At 36.7% G+C, this 16,816-nt stretch overlaps 1 long non-coding RNA gene across 2 annotated transcripts; it reads left to right on the forward strand.

The window, feature by feature from the left end:
- Window positions 1-573: 573 nt before the first annotated feature.
- On the forward strand, window positions 574-16,202 carry LOC149916676 (uncharacterized). 2 transcript variants are annotated; one of them, XR_016469854.1, is made up of 3 exons: window positions 574-3,345; window positions 14,627-14,691; window positions 15,908-16,202. It is a non-coding gene; the product is annotated as an uncharacterized LOC149916676 (long non-coding RNA). The 2 variants fall into 2 exon arrangements; XR_016469855.1 differs by having other exon boundaries at window positions 15,911-16,202.
- The last annotated feature ends 614 nt before the right edge of the window (window positions 16,203-16,816 follow it).

Consider the following 16,816-nt stretch of genomic DNA (forward strand, 5'->3'; position numbering starts at 1 on the left):
CGATGTGCTCCCACATATATCTCAGGAGCCACCCATGTATCTCCTACTGTGTGTCACTTCTGATGCTGCATTACCAACTGCTGTTTCCTGACTGCCATCCCTGGAATGTCAGCAGATACCATCAAGTGCTTTCTTTTTCTTCAGAGTTTCAGATTTGAAAGTGGTGGGCTTTTTTCCCCCTCTCTGCTTGGATTTCTTTCCAGTGATTCCCCTCCCCCTCTTCTTTAGTTTACCGACTTCTACAGTGCTTTTTTTTTTTTTCTGTGCTGATTGCAGAAACACCCACCTTTCTGTGGTTTTAGTAGAGCCTTTCATGCTCTTTTCTCTGTACCAGCCCTCTAACCAGATATTTAGGCCAATTATTCTGTTCAGTTTCATTATTCTGCTCCCACAACTACAGTAATAGCCCACTTGAAAGATCACTTGGCTTCTTTTACTGTTGAGACTGCTTGCTAGTTCCCAGAATGGCATCTTCACATCCTCTGATCTTCTGTTTCTTTTTTTTTTTTTTCCTTCTAGAGTTTTATTTAAATTAAAAGGGGTGAGGGTTAAAAGGAAAACCACACACACAAATGAGAGGAAGGAGGGGAAAAAAAAAAAAGCAGTCCAGATATCAAATGCATGCTTTCAAAAAGGGAAATTCCAACACTGGTAATTTGCAGGAGACACTGAATATCAATCACTGGAATAAAAAATCCCATTAAGATTGCCAGAGCAAGCATTGCCTGCTCTTTGTTTTGCAAAGTATGAATTTTACTTACAATTATAAAATGGCATCCAGAAAACCTTTGCTTCTTGTGTATGTGCGCATTCAAATTATATAAGCTTTCACTTTAAAATATTAATTTAACAAAGATATTTTCATAAGGGGACACCATGTTTTATACCACCATGTTAATATCTCCCAGATTATACATATCTTTTAAATTTAACTTCACAGTTTTCTGCCTCCCTTTATCTTCTCTTTTTTTTCTCTTTTTTCTTCTATTTTCATCACTATTGCATGAAAGTGTTTTGCCTCTTCATCTCTTGGTAAAAATGTTGAAGGTGCACAGAAATATTTAATGCTTACTCCCTATAGGACAGTTAGCATCAGATGAGAATTTTAAGACTGGATCTTACTCATTATGTCTTGTTAAACATCCATTTATAGTATATGTAGATTCTGTTGTCCTTAATATTGAAATTGTTTATCTAAGATGAAAATTGTGCATTGTTGTTGAACAATAGAGTAATCTGTTAAAAAGATTTGCATGCAACTTGCTCATAAGTCTTTCAGCTTTTTTCTGTTTTTCTCTAACAAGTTAGAGTTTGGTTGTTTTTCAGTTGTGCAGCAAAACACAGGTGACTTCGGTTAAGAATCTTTTTTCTTAAATATTGTATCAAACACTGAAAGAGTGCTATATGCTTCTAAAGAGGAAAACAAAAATCATACCCTTTTCAGTCTTATAAATAGCAAGAATATGCATCTGGGGAGAACTACGTAGCTCTCTGCCATTTATGCAGACAGCGTGAATGTATAAAAGGTGCTTAAATGGTCAGATATTTCTTACCATAGGTCTCTTAGTTGCCCTAACTTTCAAAAGGTTTTAATTTCCATCCTTTCAGCCAAAGGGAATATGAGCCTGCCACTGTGTAAAAATACATTACTGAAAACACCAGTGTTACTTGCAGAGAGGAGGATCAACCACATGTAGAAGAGTTCTTAATGTGTGGTGCTCTGTGCTGAGATGAGCTGATGCTCTTTCTCAGTCTACTTCCTAATGAACAGGTGCCTTGTACTACTATGGTTGCCTTTCTTGTTATCACCTCAGAGAGGCTAATGATTAAACGGGTACTTCTCAAGGTCAGGGATAAATTACATACCCAGGAGAGTGTGAACAAAAGTTGCATTGCTATTCTCTGTACTGTATTAATGCAGATGAAAGAGGACCTCACTTATCAGAGCTGTCAGTCCAGCACCTTTCACAGCCATTCAGCTCATTTAAAGAAAATCCTGAGAATTCTGAATTTAATTGTTCTAATATATACAATCATATGGTGAAAAGGTTCTCTATAATGAGGGGGTTGTTATAAAGTGCATATGGCAAACTGCTTCTGTATTCAGAAGGAAGAACTTTTGCTCATTTATTGTTAGTGATACGATAAACTAGACAACAGGATACAGGCCACGTTTATACCTTCATGCAAGTACCAAAAAATATATTTTGCTTTTGGAAATATATTCAGATAAGAAGTATTTTCTCTCATTTTCTTTGCATTTTGGAAGCTTAAACTCCTGGTTTACAATGCTGCTTTGAGATCACAGAGTTTATGACTGAGGGAGGGGCTAAATAATTTTGTGAATCTGTGTGTATGTTCTGTAAAGTAAGAAATGATTCATAGAGAGAAGTGAGAGCAGGGCCCAGGGCTCAAGCTGCTCTGTGTCAGTGGCCTTATGCTGCGTAAGTACACCTGCATTTTCTTAAATTCTTTATAACATCTGTGTGAGCTATTAAAACCTCCCATGTGCCCTACAAGCAAAATAATTGAATATTTTTCCTATTTATTTGATTTTTTTTTCTTGGTGCATCTCCAAAGCGGTGTGTCTAAGGCATGTGCTAAAGAGCATGCTTTGAGGTTATGTTTTTCCACAGTTTATAACAAAAACAATGAGACAACTTACTACGTAGATTTTATAATCCCAGTTATAACTCATTTTTGTTAAAATAGCATTAATTGTCCTAGATGACACTTGTACAACACAGAGTGGTACACTGCTCTGATGCGTGCTGGTCTGTCGCAAACAGTCTCACCATTTCTTCATGATCTATTTTAACTTACTGTGAACCGTTCAGGGACTGTACTTTGGATGGCAGAAAATAATGGATTTTGCATTTCAGTAACCGCTAGAGAAACATTCTTATCTTTCCTATTTTGCACATGTGAGGTATGTTTTGCAACACAAGTACCTCAGAACTGTTTTCAGGCAGCATCAATCCCTACCTGTTACTCTGCTCCAGAGCCTCATGCTCTTCCTTCTTGACCTGGGCACTGGCAGAGCTGTTTCTCACATGCTTTCTCTCACTTTTCGTAAGTGAGTGCAGCATTTTTTTCTGTTTTCCAGAGGTGCCTCCAGGCCCCTCAGCCCCTCACCCCTGTGGGGCGGCCATTTTGTGAGCGGCTGGGGCTGAGGCGGTCTCACCTCACAGAGGGGCCTCACCTCACACTGGCTGCACCTTTCCACTGATGCCGAGGAAAGTAAGCCCCAATTTCTAGTTAACTAATTTTAAGGTGGAGGATTTTCCCAAGCTAATCCCTAACTTGAAAGTGTGGATGTGAAGGAGAGAAAGCGTGTGGAATAAAGTAAGTGTCACGTGGGCTGAGGGAGGCATTGAGAGGAAAATGAGAAAAAGATGCTCTCGTGTCTCTGAAAGACCTATTTTCTCTGTGCTGTAGTGAGAAACATCCAACCATAAATTATACCTATACATGCAATTTCTTCCTTTGTAAAAGTTTTACTATAAATACTTTAAAAAAAAAAAAGTGAGTTTCATCAGCTTACTTGCCTATTCTTGACCGTGAATTCAGTGTGCAAGGAGAACACCTCGATGTTTCTTTTATGATGTAGGAAGCTTCTGGAGATCAGAAGCTTAGTCATAAAAATAAATAATAAAAAAAAAAAAAGCAGAAACAGAAGTAGCTGAAACTTTACAGCCCGTTGGTAAGAGCAGAACTTAACTCAGTGCCTGAAGAACATAAATGGGGCTCTGTTAATCAGGAAGCTGGTTGAACTCATTGTTTTGTCTGACATCAAACTTGTTTCTGTCACTGCTTATAAAATAGCAAAAGCCTTTAAATTCATTATGATGATGAAATTCTTCAGTGATACATTATAACGTGGTCTTGATGGAGAAATTAGATTTGACCAGGTGTTGACTGGAGCTCTGCTAGAAATAACACTATCCTAATATATGTTAGTACTTTAATTTTTTACTTTTTATAAATTGCCCAAGATTCAGAGGATTGCTGAGGACAGAATTTCCATTGCAGATTTCTGATTTAGCAACATAAAGGCAAAAAAATATATATGATGGAGAAAAAAAAAAAACACAAAAGTTGGAAGAAGACAAGCAAAAAGGAGCTCTTCTCTAGGCTACTTCTTTCTCAGACTCTGTGGCCAAAGTCAGCTGAGAAAGGTTTGTACTGAACGACATGGGGAAAGACCTGTGGCAGTGGAATGGGAAAAAGCTCTTTCATGTAAGATGTACACTACAAAGATGAGGAGGCAGCTGCTAAACCTTGTGTTGCAGGTTGCTGTGTGGAGTTGAAAGCAATGCTGTGAGTTCTAGTTTGTCCTGTTCAAATTCCTAGATTGAATTTAGAAGTGAGATTTTTTTTAAATGCCTTTATATTATGTGTCATAATATGTTATTAATATATTATATGTTAGATTTTAAATATCCTTATATATTTACATAAAGCTAATATAGATTAATTTATATGTGTATAGAGGAGCATGCTATGCCTTCAGCTCTATTTCCTTATATGCTCTTTACTTGCAGAACTTTATACACAGAAACTAAATTTAGTTACTTCTTTCAGAATGAAGCTTGAAGATGCTAAGGGTAGCCTCCTGTAATACTGTTTTTTCAACAACTATAATTTTAATAGACTGGTCTTTGTTAGGGTAATCTAAGTACTTATTCTCAATGGAGTTCACTAGCCAGAAACCCTGTAGATTTAGTGTTGTTATTATTTTTCTTAACTAAGCTTTCATTTTTATATCTTGATGTTAACTATACTACAGAACCAAACAAACAAAACTAAAAATGGGTTATATTAGAAATGAATGCTAATGAGCTCAGACTGAAAACTTTTATTTATTTTTGTGGATCTACCTTTAGATGTGGACTTTAACATAAGAAGTGAACAATATTGCAGTTTTTAGGGTGCTAATTTGTTTGTTTTGTTTAAGATAGTTGAAAATTATTCTTTCTTCAAAAAGCTCCTGGCCTTCTAATAGCTCAAAACCTTTCCCAATCCTTTGTTTTGCTTATCAATATCTTTCAACAACTTAATTTGTAGTTTGAATATTTTGCCTGATTATGTGTGCCTATCCGCCAGATTTGGTGAATGTAGCGTATTGCTACAGTTGGTGTAGTGAAAATAGAACAGAAATAACTCATTTCCTGACTACTGCATGAAAAAAATATAGCTTGTTCCCCAGTGTCTGCAGCGCTGACTTTCTCATTACTCAGGGACTGTGTTGAGACCTCCCTACCTTGATACTGGAGCTATTGGTTTCAGTGTGAAAAATCATGACATAGAATTTCCTTCTGGGTTGTTGAGAGCTGTTGTGTCTTGCTGTGGATTACATTGTCCCTAAGGATGTACAGAGTCACAGATGCGCTGTCAGTGAAATGCTAGTCTTTTCTCTTGTTTAGTCATGGCAGGACTGGATTAATCCTATTTTTAGTCATTACAGTCAGGAATAACTTCTCTCTTGTTACCACTCTGATTCTCAAAAAATAAAATCTCAGACAAAACCTTTTCTCCAGTAGAGAGGATACTATCATTCATTTAAATGAACTCAAATTCTTTTTTTTCCTTTTCTTTTTCCCCTGTGGGTGTGTGTTTAATGTTTTCATGCCTGTGTGAGATTTCCTCTTCTGTATCGTGTTCTGAAAGACATTCAAAGACATTCATTCTATTCATTTTAAAAGTAAGGCATGTGGATCGTCTTATCAGTTCAATAATATAAGTGCTGTCCTTTGAAATCAGCTTGGTAAGTACTATTTCTGGTTTTAGTTTGTAATCTGCCCAAGCTCCTTTGATACACCAGTCTGGGAAAGCAGGAATATCAAGGCTTCTACCAAACACAGGTGACCAGTACAGCTTACTGACAAGCTTCTGATGCCCTGATCCTGGCTGGCCAAATCCCATGTGCTGGCAAGGCCGAGCTTGCAGTGGTGAATGGTTCTGTGTCCTGGGAAAAAACGGATATTCCCTCTAGAAAAACTGGTCAGTGTCTGGTTCTATAGTCCAGAAGTCATAATTCCATTTCATTTTAGTATTTTACAGCAAAGTAAATTTTTCTCCATCCAAGAAATTAAATGTCAGAGAGGGGAAATTGCATGGCTATAATTTGATGAATTGGACTGATTACTCAGAAGGATGGTAATAGACTTCTGCTCCTTGCTCAGTAGTTGAAACTAATAACTGGCTTAGCTACCAACTTCAGTGTCCTAGTTAAATGAGTTCGGTGACTTCAGTCTTGTCCTGTCCTAAAGACTTCTCTTCTTAATCTCAAAAGCCACCACAGCCTTTGCAAGCTGACAGTAACGGAAGTATTTGTTGATACCAAATAAAAGTAGCAAGGAATGGGCATGGGGACTCAAGTTACAATCCTTCACAACTGTTGACATATATTATTGGCAGCAAAGTTGATGAGGTCATGATATTTCACAAAAATGAGGAATGTTTTTTTTCAGATGTTTCTTAAAAATAAATCTTTAAGTTGAACACAATTTTGTAAACTTCTGATTCGAATAACTGGAGAGTAGCTGGCAAATGCAATAAAATAAAGTGTGGGGTAATCATATAGTCTTATTCATGTTCACTTAATTCATATTCATTTAATTTTTACTGCTATCTATTAAGGTCTTCAGTGAAAATACAGCATTAAAAGAAATATATTCCACTCTTTTTACTTTTTTTTTTCTTTATTTTTATCGTGCATGCACACACACACAATGCTCTGGATGCTTTCTACTTGTCCAGTTTTGCTTTCAATGCATGTGTATAATTATGTGTTCTTGTTGTCATGGTAATTGAAACCAGAGTTTTCAGAATGTGGAAATCAGTTGTGTTAGCCTGGAACATGGAAGCCCAGTAACAAATACCATGTGACTGTACTGTTGGCTTAGGGCTAATGTGACCAGAGGATATCCAGGGGGAGAAGAGTTTCATTGGGTTAAAGCAAAGAAGCATTAAAAATGTTTAAATGTCTAAGTATTATATATTCATGTGTTGAAAACATTCTTCAGGCTATTTACACAGGTTACTGTAATTTAGTGTGGGTTTTGGTGCTGGTTTTTTTTGTTTGTTTGTTTTGTGTGAGGTTTTTTGGATGAAATGCGGTAGTCCTGTATGTGAGCATTCTCATTTCATACATCTGGAGGTGATTGCAGTGAGGTTTCCTGTTTGGTTGATGACTCCTAGAGATCTAAGATGAGAGGTATAGTGTTGTCATTTATCCCTTTGAGGACGAGTGACCCTGAAAGGAGGACAAAACGGGGCATAACTGATCCTATTTACCTCAGAGCGTGTTCCAGTTTTATAAAGTTTGAGGAAAAGATACTTTAAATTCTGACATATTTAAAAGTTGTAACAAAATTTGATGTATTTATATTTTCAGTTACTTTTGTGCCTTATTATTTTAAGGTAAAGGAACAAGTGGAAAGAAATCTGGAAGCATGCTAAATTTCTCCTAAACGTAGAATCCATTAAATATAGTTTCTAGCAGGCATTTTTCTAACTAGTTTCTAAAGCTGAACAGGGATTGTCTGTTTTCCTTGCATATCTGCATTTACCTCTGCAAAGCTTTTATCAAGTCTAACACAAATTTCTATTTCTCTAACATGAGTGCACACTTCTGTTCTGTTAAAATGATGTTTTTCAAGAAAAAGCTTTTCTAGAAAAATCTCCACTATTTCAGTCTTTACTCGTATACTGCTTTTGAGACTGCTGCTCTTTCAAATTCTTCACCTGAATTTCAACCTGCAGGTAATATCCACACCTCAACAGAAATCCATTTTGGGTCTCATCGAAAGCAAGTGCAGCAAAATGATCATTTCAGGTGGCATCCAGGGCATGCTTTATTCTGTCTATAAGGCCTCCAGTATGAGACTTGCTTTTATATGCAACAGCTTTGTAGATTCCGTTTTAGCTTCTGATCTAGATCCGTTAGCACAGAGCTGTTACATTGACTCTCAACCTACATTTCTGCAGTTTATTATTTCTGAGAAGGAAATATCCTTGAATCACAGCTAATCTTTTTCAAACTATTGCTGCAAAGACCTTTTCAGACTCTAATTGTGTCCCCCAGTGTTGCCAGCAGAGCTGCCTAGCTTAGACCTGTATGCATACTTTGTGGGAGTGGTATTTCTGCTGTCATCAGTTTAATGGTGAAAATAAGGAATAGTAATGTGTTCAGTGCTGAACAAGAACTTGATACAAGCCTTCTACCTTGTATACAGTGAATCACTGACAGCTGTATATAATTCTTTTTCTACCATTATTTACTTTGTAGAAGTACTATTTAGATCATGTACCTTGATCAGACCAGAGGCAGACCTGAGATGGTGCCAGAAGTCTTCCTAAAACTGTGCAATATGACATCAGCTATTTTCCACATCACAATGCGTCTTACTTCATTAGACTTTAAAGAATCCATGCTCATATTTGCTCTTTTCCTGTTTTTCTTCGAGTTGACTTTAACTGTGAAAGAAATTTAGAGTAACCAGTCTGCAATTTCTTTCTCCTCCTTTTAAAGACAAGCATTATTTTTGCTCTTTCAAAAGCCTCTTCTACCCATATCCATCCATCATGTCGCCAGAAATAATTCTAGTATTAACAGCTTTCAATCAGTATCAACTGAAATACTCATCCATTTCCCGAAGACTTTGGACAAGTTTAATACCAATCGGCATAGCCAATTTCAAATTATTTGGCCTAAGTATTTTCTCTGACCTTTTCTCTCCTCGTTCCTTCCTGATTCTGACCCCTTTAGCTTGTAGTTTTTAGCTGTGGACTCCAGCTAATTACAATTGATTTTCTTGGTAGCAATGGTCAATAAAGCAGTAAATACTTCAGAAGTCGTGGCACAGTGTCAGTGTTGTACCTCACCTTTAAGCTGCTCACCAACCAGTAGTATTCTTTGGTGCTTCTCTTATTTGGAATTGTAGAAGTTATTTCTATCCTTTGTCTCTTGAGATTTGTACCACAGTTTATCTGGCCATTTTCTGGCACTGCCTTTGCTATGTTTTTTTATTGCTTAGACAGTTTCCACTGTCTGATGTTTACCTCTTATATTTGAAATCAGTAAGAAATTAACTTCTACCCAAGATGGCTAAACCTTAAAATATCCAAATCCTTTCTTCACTCTGAGGCAATCAGCATCCTGTTAGTTTATGTTTTCATCAAAAAGGATCTGCCTTATTTCTTTTTTCTGCCTTTTATTTTTTCTTTCTTTCCACTTGTCTGTTCCAGGCAACCTTGTTTGCCGCTTCTGAGTTTATTAAAATCTTGCTTCTTAATGTGCACTGTGTTTGTTCTTGTCTTTTCATGATACTTGTAAATTCAAGTTTGAGTCTAGCCATTTGCTCAGGTTCAGTTTTGGGGTTACTTCATGACTCTCTTTTAAGTTTCGCATGTAGTGACACATCAATGAAAAAATGTAATGGAGTTATGAATGTAGTTAATACTTTCTCAAGTTTTATTTGTATGTATGACTTCAATTCCTGAAACTGAGGTAGGTGTACGATCACAGATGGCCTGAAGCGTGCAGTGCTCCCACTCCCCACTAGGTCAAAACAGACCAATCAGGTTCTGGCTATTAACTCAGTATCTTACAGGTTGTTAATGACACATCGTATTCTCCAAATGACATCACTTTGGGTTTTGTGGGTTTTGTTTGTTTTTTGTCCAAATCTGTGACTGATCTTTTTGCATACATTTTGATTTTTTAAATTTGATTTGTAAAAATGCGTTAAAATTATTGACCATCTTTGTTGGGGTAGGGTGTTCATTATTTTTTCTTTAATCCAAGAGATAAGGATTTAAAATTCCACTATTAGAATGGAATGTCTTTCCGGAAATATCTGTATTGCATGAACCATATGTTCCATACCTAAAATGATTTGGAAAATGTAGGAAAGTTAGAATGGAATAAAAGCTAGGTTAGGGGTGAGGATGGGGAGGGAGGGAGTCTTTTTCATAATGTGGTTTCATGCTGAGTGTACTTTACACTGTTGCCTTCCTTTAGGTGGCAGGTGAAATTCAGGACTCTGACTTCTAAATCCTGAGTGCTGTGGGAATGGCTTTACGTGCCACAGTGTAGCGGCCAAAATGAACCAAAACACTTCAGTAAAACTTTTATTGTCCAAATGGGAGTGAGTTCCTAGCAGGGCATTCTCTTCTGCTTCTCTTGTGTCAAAAATTAATCTCCTCTACTTGAGACTCTTTAACAGATATCGCTAGTTTTACTTTTGCATTTTACACAGTCAGAATCCTCAAAACGAGCAAGCTTGTGGTTTTACTTTCTCTGACCTATAGCATTTTTTCCTCAGATGCTATTTGTGCTGCTTGGGTATAGCAACCACAGTGGTTTAAAACGTTAATGGTAGGTGGCAAACTCCTTGTGCTTATTAGCTCTCTTCCTTCCTAGCATAATTAAAGATGATTGACTACAAAGTAGCGCACAAATAGGAGGAGTGATCTTACTGCATGTGCCTGTGTGCCACTTTGGTCGTACACTGGGCTAAGAATTAGGCATGTTACTGTCTTCCTAACTGTAAGATACATCTCTATTTACCATTACTGGTCAGAAAAAAAATATATTAATCTACTTTGCCTTATTTTTAGGCAAATATATATATATATTAAGGTTTTTTGTAACATCAGCTGCCCTTGGTTGTTGTTGTTATTGCACATTAGCAAAAATGCATCCTGAATTTTAACAGAAATTTCTAACTGGAGATTGAGGAGTATATATTTTTCAGGGAATCACAAGCAAGATCTTTTGGTAAGATGAGCCTCATTGAGAAACAAGACATTTCATTTGGCTGCCTTAGCCAAATGCTGTGCTGTGCTGACTGCTGGGCTTCAAGTATGTTATAAGAATGACTTGCAAAGACATTCAGAAAATACATTCAAAAAGCAATTTGGGGGGGGGGAAGATGTGCACTTTCAAAAACAAAATTCATTTTTAAATCCAGTTGTTTCACTGAGAACTAATGGGACAGTTAGCTGTTGTGCTGTTAAGTGTCTTTGCCAACCAGGGAATTTAGGAGATTTTGGAGATAATATACCTTTTTTCTTCTCCAGGTCTTCAGCACTGATGCTGTGTAATAGAAAAATGCAACAACTAGTTTGCAATTTGGAAGCTGAGAACAAACAAAACACATCTCAGAAAGAAGCCCTCAGAAGGGAACAGCTTTTATGGCTCTTCTGTAGGAAGTTATTCTGGAGGTTCTGATTGGTTTGGCTCACTGTGAATGCACACTCTGTATTTACACTACCTAGGTGGACGTGCCTTTCTTCAAGTTGTCTCTCTGTTATTTTCATTAGCTTTGGCAATGACAGTTACCCTGGAGTCAGTAGATACGAACAGACTGCATTCTGTTCTCCTGAACTTTATTTGTTTACCTGAGAAATTAATTTAGATAAACATGTGCTATCACTCAAAAGTGAAACAGCTATTCCCAAATTCTTACACAACTGTTTTGGGGGTTATCAGTGCTGGTTATTACTGGGGCTTGCTATTCAGCAGCTAGCAAAAATTAAGCCAACCTTTGCATCAACTATGTTTTGCAGTCTAAAATCACCTGAAATACTGCTGATTCTCCTTGTACCAATTGCTGGTGCTTTTATCTAGGTGTAGGTGACAATTCATGATAAGCTTTGTAATTACTTGTGTCCTACATGAGTTTTGTTCTGTGGGTCAAATCTATTTGTGCCTCAGTGGCTAGCAGTGGTTGCTTAATTACTTCTCAGGTGCATAATTGCACCCATATGTCCTTTGGTACATTGCCTTCTGCTTTTCCTGCTCAAACTGTATTGAGGCTTTAACAAAATGCACTTTCTGTTCAGCCTATATTCTTTTTCTAATAGTTATTAATGTTCAATTTGCCTAACTGAGCACAGAGCTGATGCTTTCAGACAGCTATCTACAATGATTACAGGAGCTCTTTCTTCTGTAACTACTCAGTAGAGACCACATAGAGGATATAAAGTTGGGATTAATTGCTAATCACTTAGAAATCATCAGTGCACCTCTGGTTTAATGGGAAGATACCATTGCCACTAAGGCTTCTACTAGTTTCAATATTATATTAAGTATTTTAACTGCATACAGAGGAATGTGCTATGGAAGTGATTTGCAGCTTTTGCCGTGACAGACAAAGCTTGACACGTGGTGCTCTTGTTTTGCCCGTCTTTCAGAAAAGGTGTTTATGATGAATTATTTAGCATTGCTATGTAATAATGAATGGACCTTTCCTTCTTCACCTCCCACCACTTCAATTTGTTTTAGTCTGAAATTCAGCAGCCCACCAACTTCTGCAGCAAAGTTGTGGCTCAAAGTTCCTACCCTGTGCTTTTGTAGGTTCCTGTTTTTTTGTCTAGCTGGTTCTGGATCCTACCTCAGTAAAAACTGCACATTTTCAGCCTGAATTATTTCAGTGTCTTTACATAGCCATGGCTCTGCAGACTGGTAGCTCTATTAGTTGTAGCAACAAATCAGTGCCTAGCTTCATTTTTGAAACTGCAGCAGCGCTGTGCTGTTGGGGCTGAAGGGAAAATTTCTTAAATAACTCACAGTTGGCATATGCTGACAACTTGGTTGTTGTGTAGCTTTAAAATACAAATATTTTCCTGATCTTATAATTTTACCTTAGTTTTGTACATATTGTGGGTAGGAATATGGCCACTTAGAAGTCTTTTGGGAAGTGTCCACCAGGGTTAAGATGTGTCAGGGACTATACAGTTCTTTGTATAAATGAGTTCCAGATAATTCAGTTTCTGTATAACAAGTTAGACCAAATCCTCACAGAAATCAGCCTGTGTTATGCTGATAGGTATATTTGACTTTGGGAGAATGAAGTTTTCACCCCTTATGCCTTTAGCTGGTCAGTGGAGTTGAATGCTGCTGCTGGAAAAGGGTCTTCATCTCCTAGGAAGCAGTACAAGAAATGCAGCTAATACACTTTTAAAGATACCAAAACGTATTAGGAGCATTTTACATTCTATTTTTACATGCTGTATGAAATTAACTGCTGTCTTAGTGAAAGAAGGCTACCAAGAAGTTTGGCTGTGTGGGATGTTCTTGCTATGTAACTCAGTTGCCCAACTTTCACTTAATTAGCCAGGTTTTATATCAAAGCATAATGATATGTATGATGGCATCTATTGCTGAACTTTGGTATAAATGTAATGCCTGTGTGACACCTCTCTGCCTATGATGTTATGTATAATCCTTTCTGTGCATGGCTATGGCTCTTGAAACTTCTGTTAAACACAATGCTGTGGTTACTGTTGGAGAAAAAGTACACAGAAAGATTTCAGGCAAAACGTGGCAAAGCAAATGCTGCAATTATCTGCAGCTGAAAACAAGTAGCTTTTAATATGTCCATTCACCTAAGAAGGGAGGGAGAATTATAGCCCACATGCTCTTTCTTTCCCTTTTTCTATCATTTCTCTTCTTCTTTTTTCCTCTATACAGTTTATCACCCATAATTTCAGGATGTGTTTTGTTTCTTTAAGCTGTTTTATCTATAGGCTTATGAGGTCAGTCATGTGTGAATTCTTTTGTTAGTCACCTCACCTTTTGCCTTGATGATAGAAAATTGATCAGGCCTAAAGTACAAGTTCAATAGACAACCCCCTTGGTCCTTTGTCTAGTAGAATAGCTACCATTGAAGGCCATGAGCAGGTTGCTATTAATATGACAGCCTGCTCTATCTCCCACTGTAATTTATAATGAAATACCTAATCTCCATTATTTTGATCCAAGCAGGCGATCCCATGAAAAAGTCTTTTCATCCAGTTCCCAATGGCAGTTACATGAGAAATGGCAAACCAATAATTTTTGTCAAGTTTTTTAAGCCAACAGAAATGCTTTTCCACTGCTACAGTTTCAAAAGGCACAGATAAAGCTCATTCACTGAGATGAATGAAAAAGCCATCTGGGGTTTTTCTTTTTGACTTCCTTTCCTTTTCTCCATCCTTGTAATCAAATTTGAGCAAAATCAAATGGGGCTTTCTATGAAAGTACCTTTTGTTGATCTGAACGAGCTGGTAATTTACAAAATACCCTTCCTTTGTGAGGAAGGCTAAAGAAAAAAAGAATCAGTAGCTTTTAAAGCTGGGCCTTGGTAGGACTCTAAATGCAGTGAAAGCAGTCTGTGTTGAGAGATTGAAATGCATTTCAAAGCCAGGCCTGAGTCAGGGTACAGGGAAGAAAAAACCTATGTGCATTTTATAAGAAGAAAAACCTGAATGGGAAGGGAAAAAGAGAGAGAGGAAAAAATCTGGATAATACATTAATCATTATTTTGGAAATTGTCTTCCTTACTGGCACATACTGCGTAACTAGTGATTGAGAACTTGGATTTTTGTTCTATTATAGGCACCTCGGCGTTTGTCTGTGCTGCTTTAAAGTTTGAGAGGCAAGGATCCTTGAACACTGCTGGACTGTGTTTTTAAATGTTTATATTTTTTCAACTTTAGGGTTTTTCTGGTTTCTTTTTTTTTTTTTTTTAACATTACCTGTGAAGTACTGTGGGGAGAAATACTTGCAGGAAAGCTGAGTTTATCCCTTTTTTGGCATGCTAATACTTATTTTTGTTGTATTTCTGCTTACCAGATTTCCTAGTGGTAATTATTTCCCACTGACTCAGATGGAAGGACAGCGTGGATGCCTGACAGACAGTAAGTTTATGCCTTGTTTTTGTTATTTGTATTTCAAGATTAACTGGAGAAGCTGAAACTGTTTGATTAATCGCAAATTCTATATTGTAAGCATTAATGCTGTACAACTGTATGAATCTATTAATGTGAGATATTGCAGATGTAATTTAGCTCTTCTTATCTCCCTGTTACTTACCGTAACTGTTTAGGCAGATACTGATAACTGTATTGTTCTATCCTGAAGATAATGCAGCCTATTAAATAAACACTGATTTATATGTCATATTCAAAGATCTGAGCAAGCATAGCCCATTTTATAATATTTTTGTATTTAGAGGCTTACTTAGAATGCAAAATACTTCTCATTTCTCCACCTGTGTTCTGATTCTGCCTAGAAATGCATCTTAATAACAGCCTCCTCATTCCACAGTATAAAATGTTACTGGTGTTTCACAGAAATGTAGGCACTCAGAAGGAATTCCAGTTTCTTCTTATTATTTTATATTCTTTTAAAGAAAACTCCTATGTGTTGTGTTTATCCTGCTTTATCTTGTATCATGGTAAGAAGAGAGGTGTGAATGTTAGTGGCTAAGATCTTACTCTTATTTTTAATGAGGCATGAGTAGAAGCACATTGGCTTTTAAATTTTGCTTTAAATATTGGATCATAAAAATAATTTAGAACTGTCAATTTTCCATTGTAAGCTGTTTGTTTTGAGTGAAACATTGAGACATGATTTGTTTTTTATTCCTTATACATACGTGTGTACAGGGTTGGGAAAGAAACTTAGAATGCATACCAAAGGAATAAAATAAGTGCCTTGTATTTTAACATCACCGAGAATCCAAAGTCAACCACATAAAGTTTGAGTGCAGCTTCATTGACGAGATCCCAAATTATTTAACAAATAGCTTCCAAAGTATTTTCTTTGGTTCAGCTTGACATCTGATAGAATTGGAGAACATTAAAAGTCACTTTTGTATCTAAATTTGTTTCCACTCGTAGTTCCTGGTATCCTGTTCTCTTCCAATTTCTGACAAGATTTGTTTTCTCTCATGGTTCCGAGCCATTTGCTGCCTCCTAATGACTGACTTATAAAACAGCAAACATGGAAAATTCACAAAAACTTTCTGAAACTGTCACTGCTGCATATCTTATAATTGTCTACCATCTTTCATATATGTAGAACTGATGAAGAAATTTGTGAAATTAATAGCTTTGCTTTTTGGTGTCCTAGCAGAACATCAGACTTCTCACCCTGAAAAATACTGTACAAAGTGCATAATGGAAAACTTGAGCTGTGTGGAAACAAAGATACAACTAGTTGACTTTGTTACATAAATCACATGATCCAGCCATAAGAATCCTTCCTTTCAAAGGCTCGCATGCTACTTTTGATGCTTGCTCTGGCTAAAAGATCTTCTCCCACCTCTCCCCCTCCCACTTTATAATAAGTAACCTTTCATCTTTTTTAGTTTTGTGTCTTTCCTCTCATGTACTTTGTTAAACTTTAACTTCTTCATTAAATACTATCAAACCTAATGAGTTTTGATTATTTAACAAATGAAACAGTAGCAAAGAAGCATACTCGTATCAAACTTTTCTTAATATATACTATTCCTAGCATTGTGCAGCATCACTTTACTTGAAAACTTTGAGACCTGTCTCAATAGAAATTTTAAAAATTATATGAGACATAAGTTAAAATCTTTATTCTCTGTCTGTATGATCTTTTCCTTCTTGTGAATTCCTCTGCATTTTCTAAGGATGTACTCTTGTAATTAGAGCAAAGGCCTTGAATTAGGATGAGAGTTTTTATTGAATTAGTTCTGAATTTATGTATTTTGGGGTGTATTCTAAACTTTTTCCAGGACTGAGCTGTGCTCAGTAATAGTACTCCATCTGTGGCACAGTGCTTGTAAGCTGCCAATGTTTTTAAACGATGCTGAGTACCTCCACCTGTACCTGTTTTCAAATTGCCAAGTCTGGTGCATGGACCTTTTGAGCTCGAGCACACTGTGTACTAGAGTATGAAGAATTAGCATGATAATTAATAATATAATAATAATAATAAATAATAATTACTGTATTTCTTCAGTAAATATCTCCATCATTTCAGTCATCTGTTGAGAAGGCTTTGTAGGAA

Source organism: Phasianus colchicus, chromosome 10, assembly GCF_987193195.1.
Source record: "Phasianus colchicus chromosome 10, bPhaCol1.hap1.1, whole genome shotgun sequence".
Classification (NCBI taxonomy): domain Eukaryota; kingdom Metazoa; phylum Chordata; class Aves; order Galliformes; family Phasianidae; genus Phasianus; species Phasianus colchicus.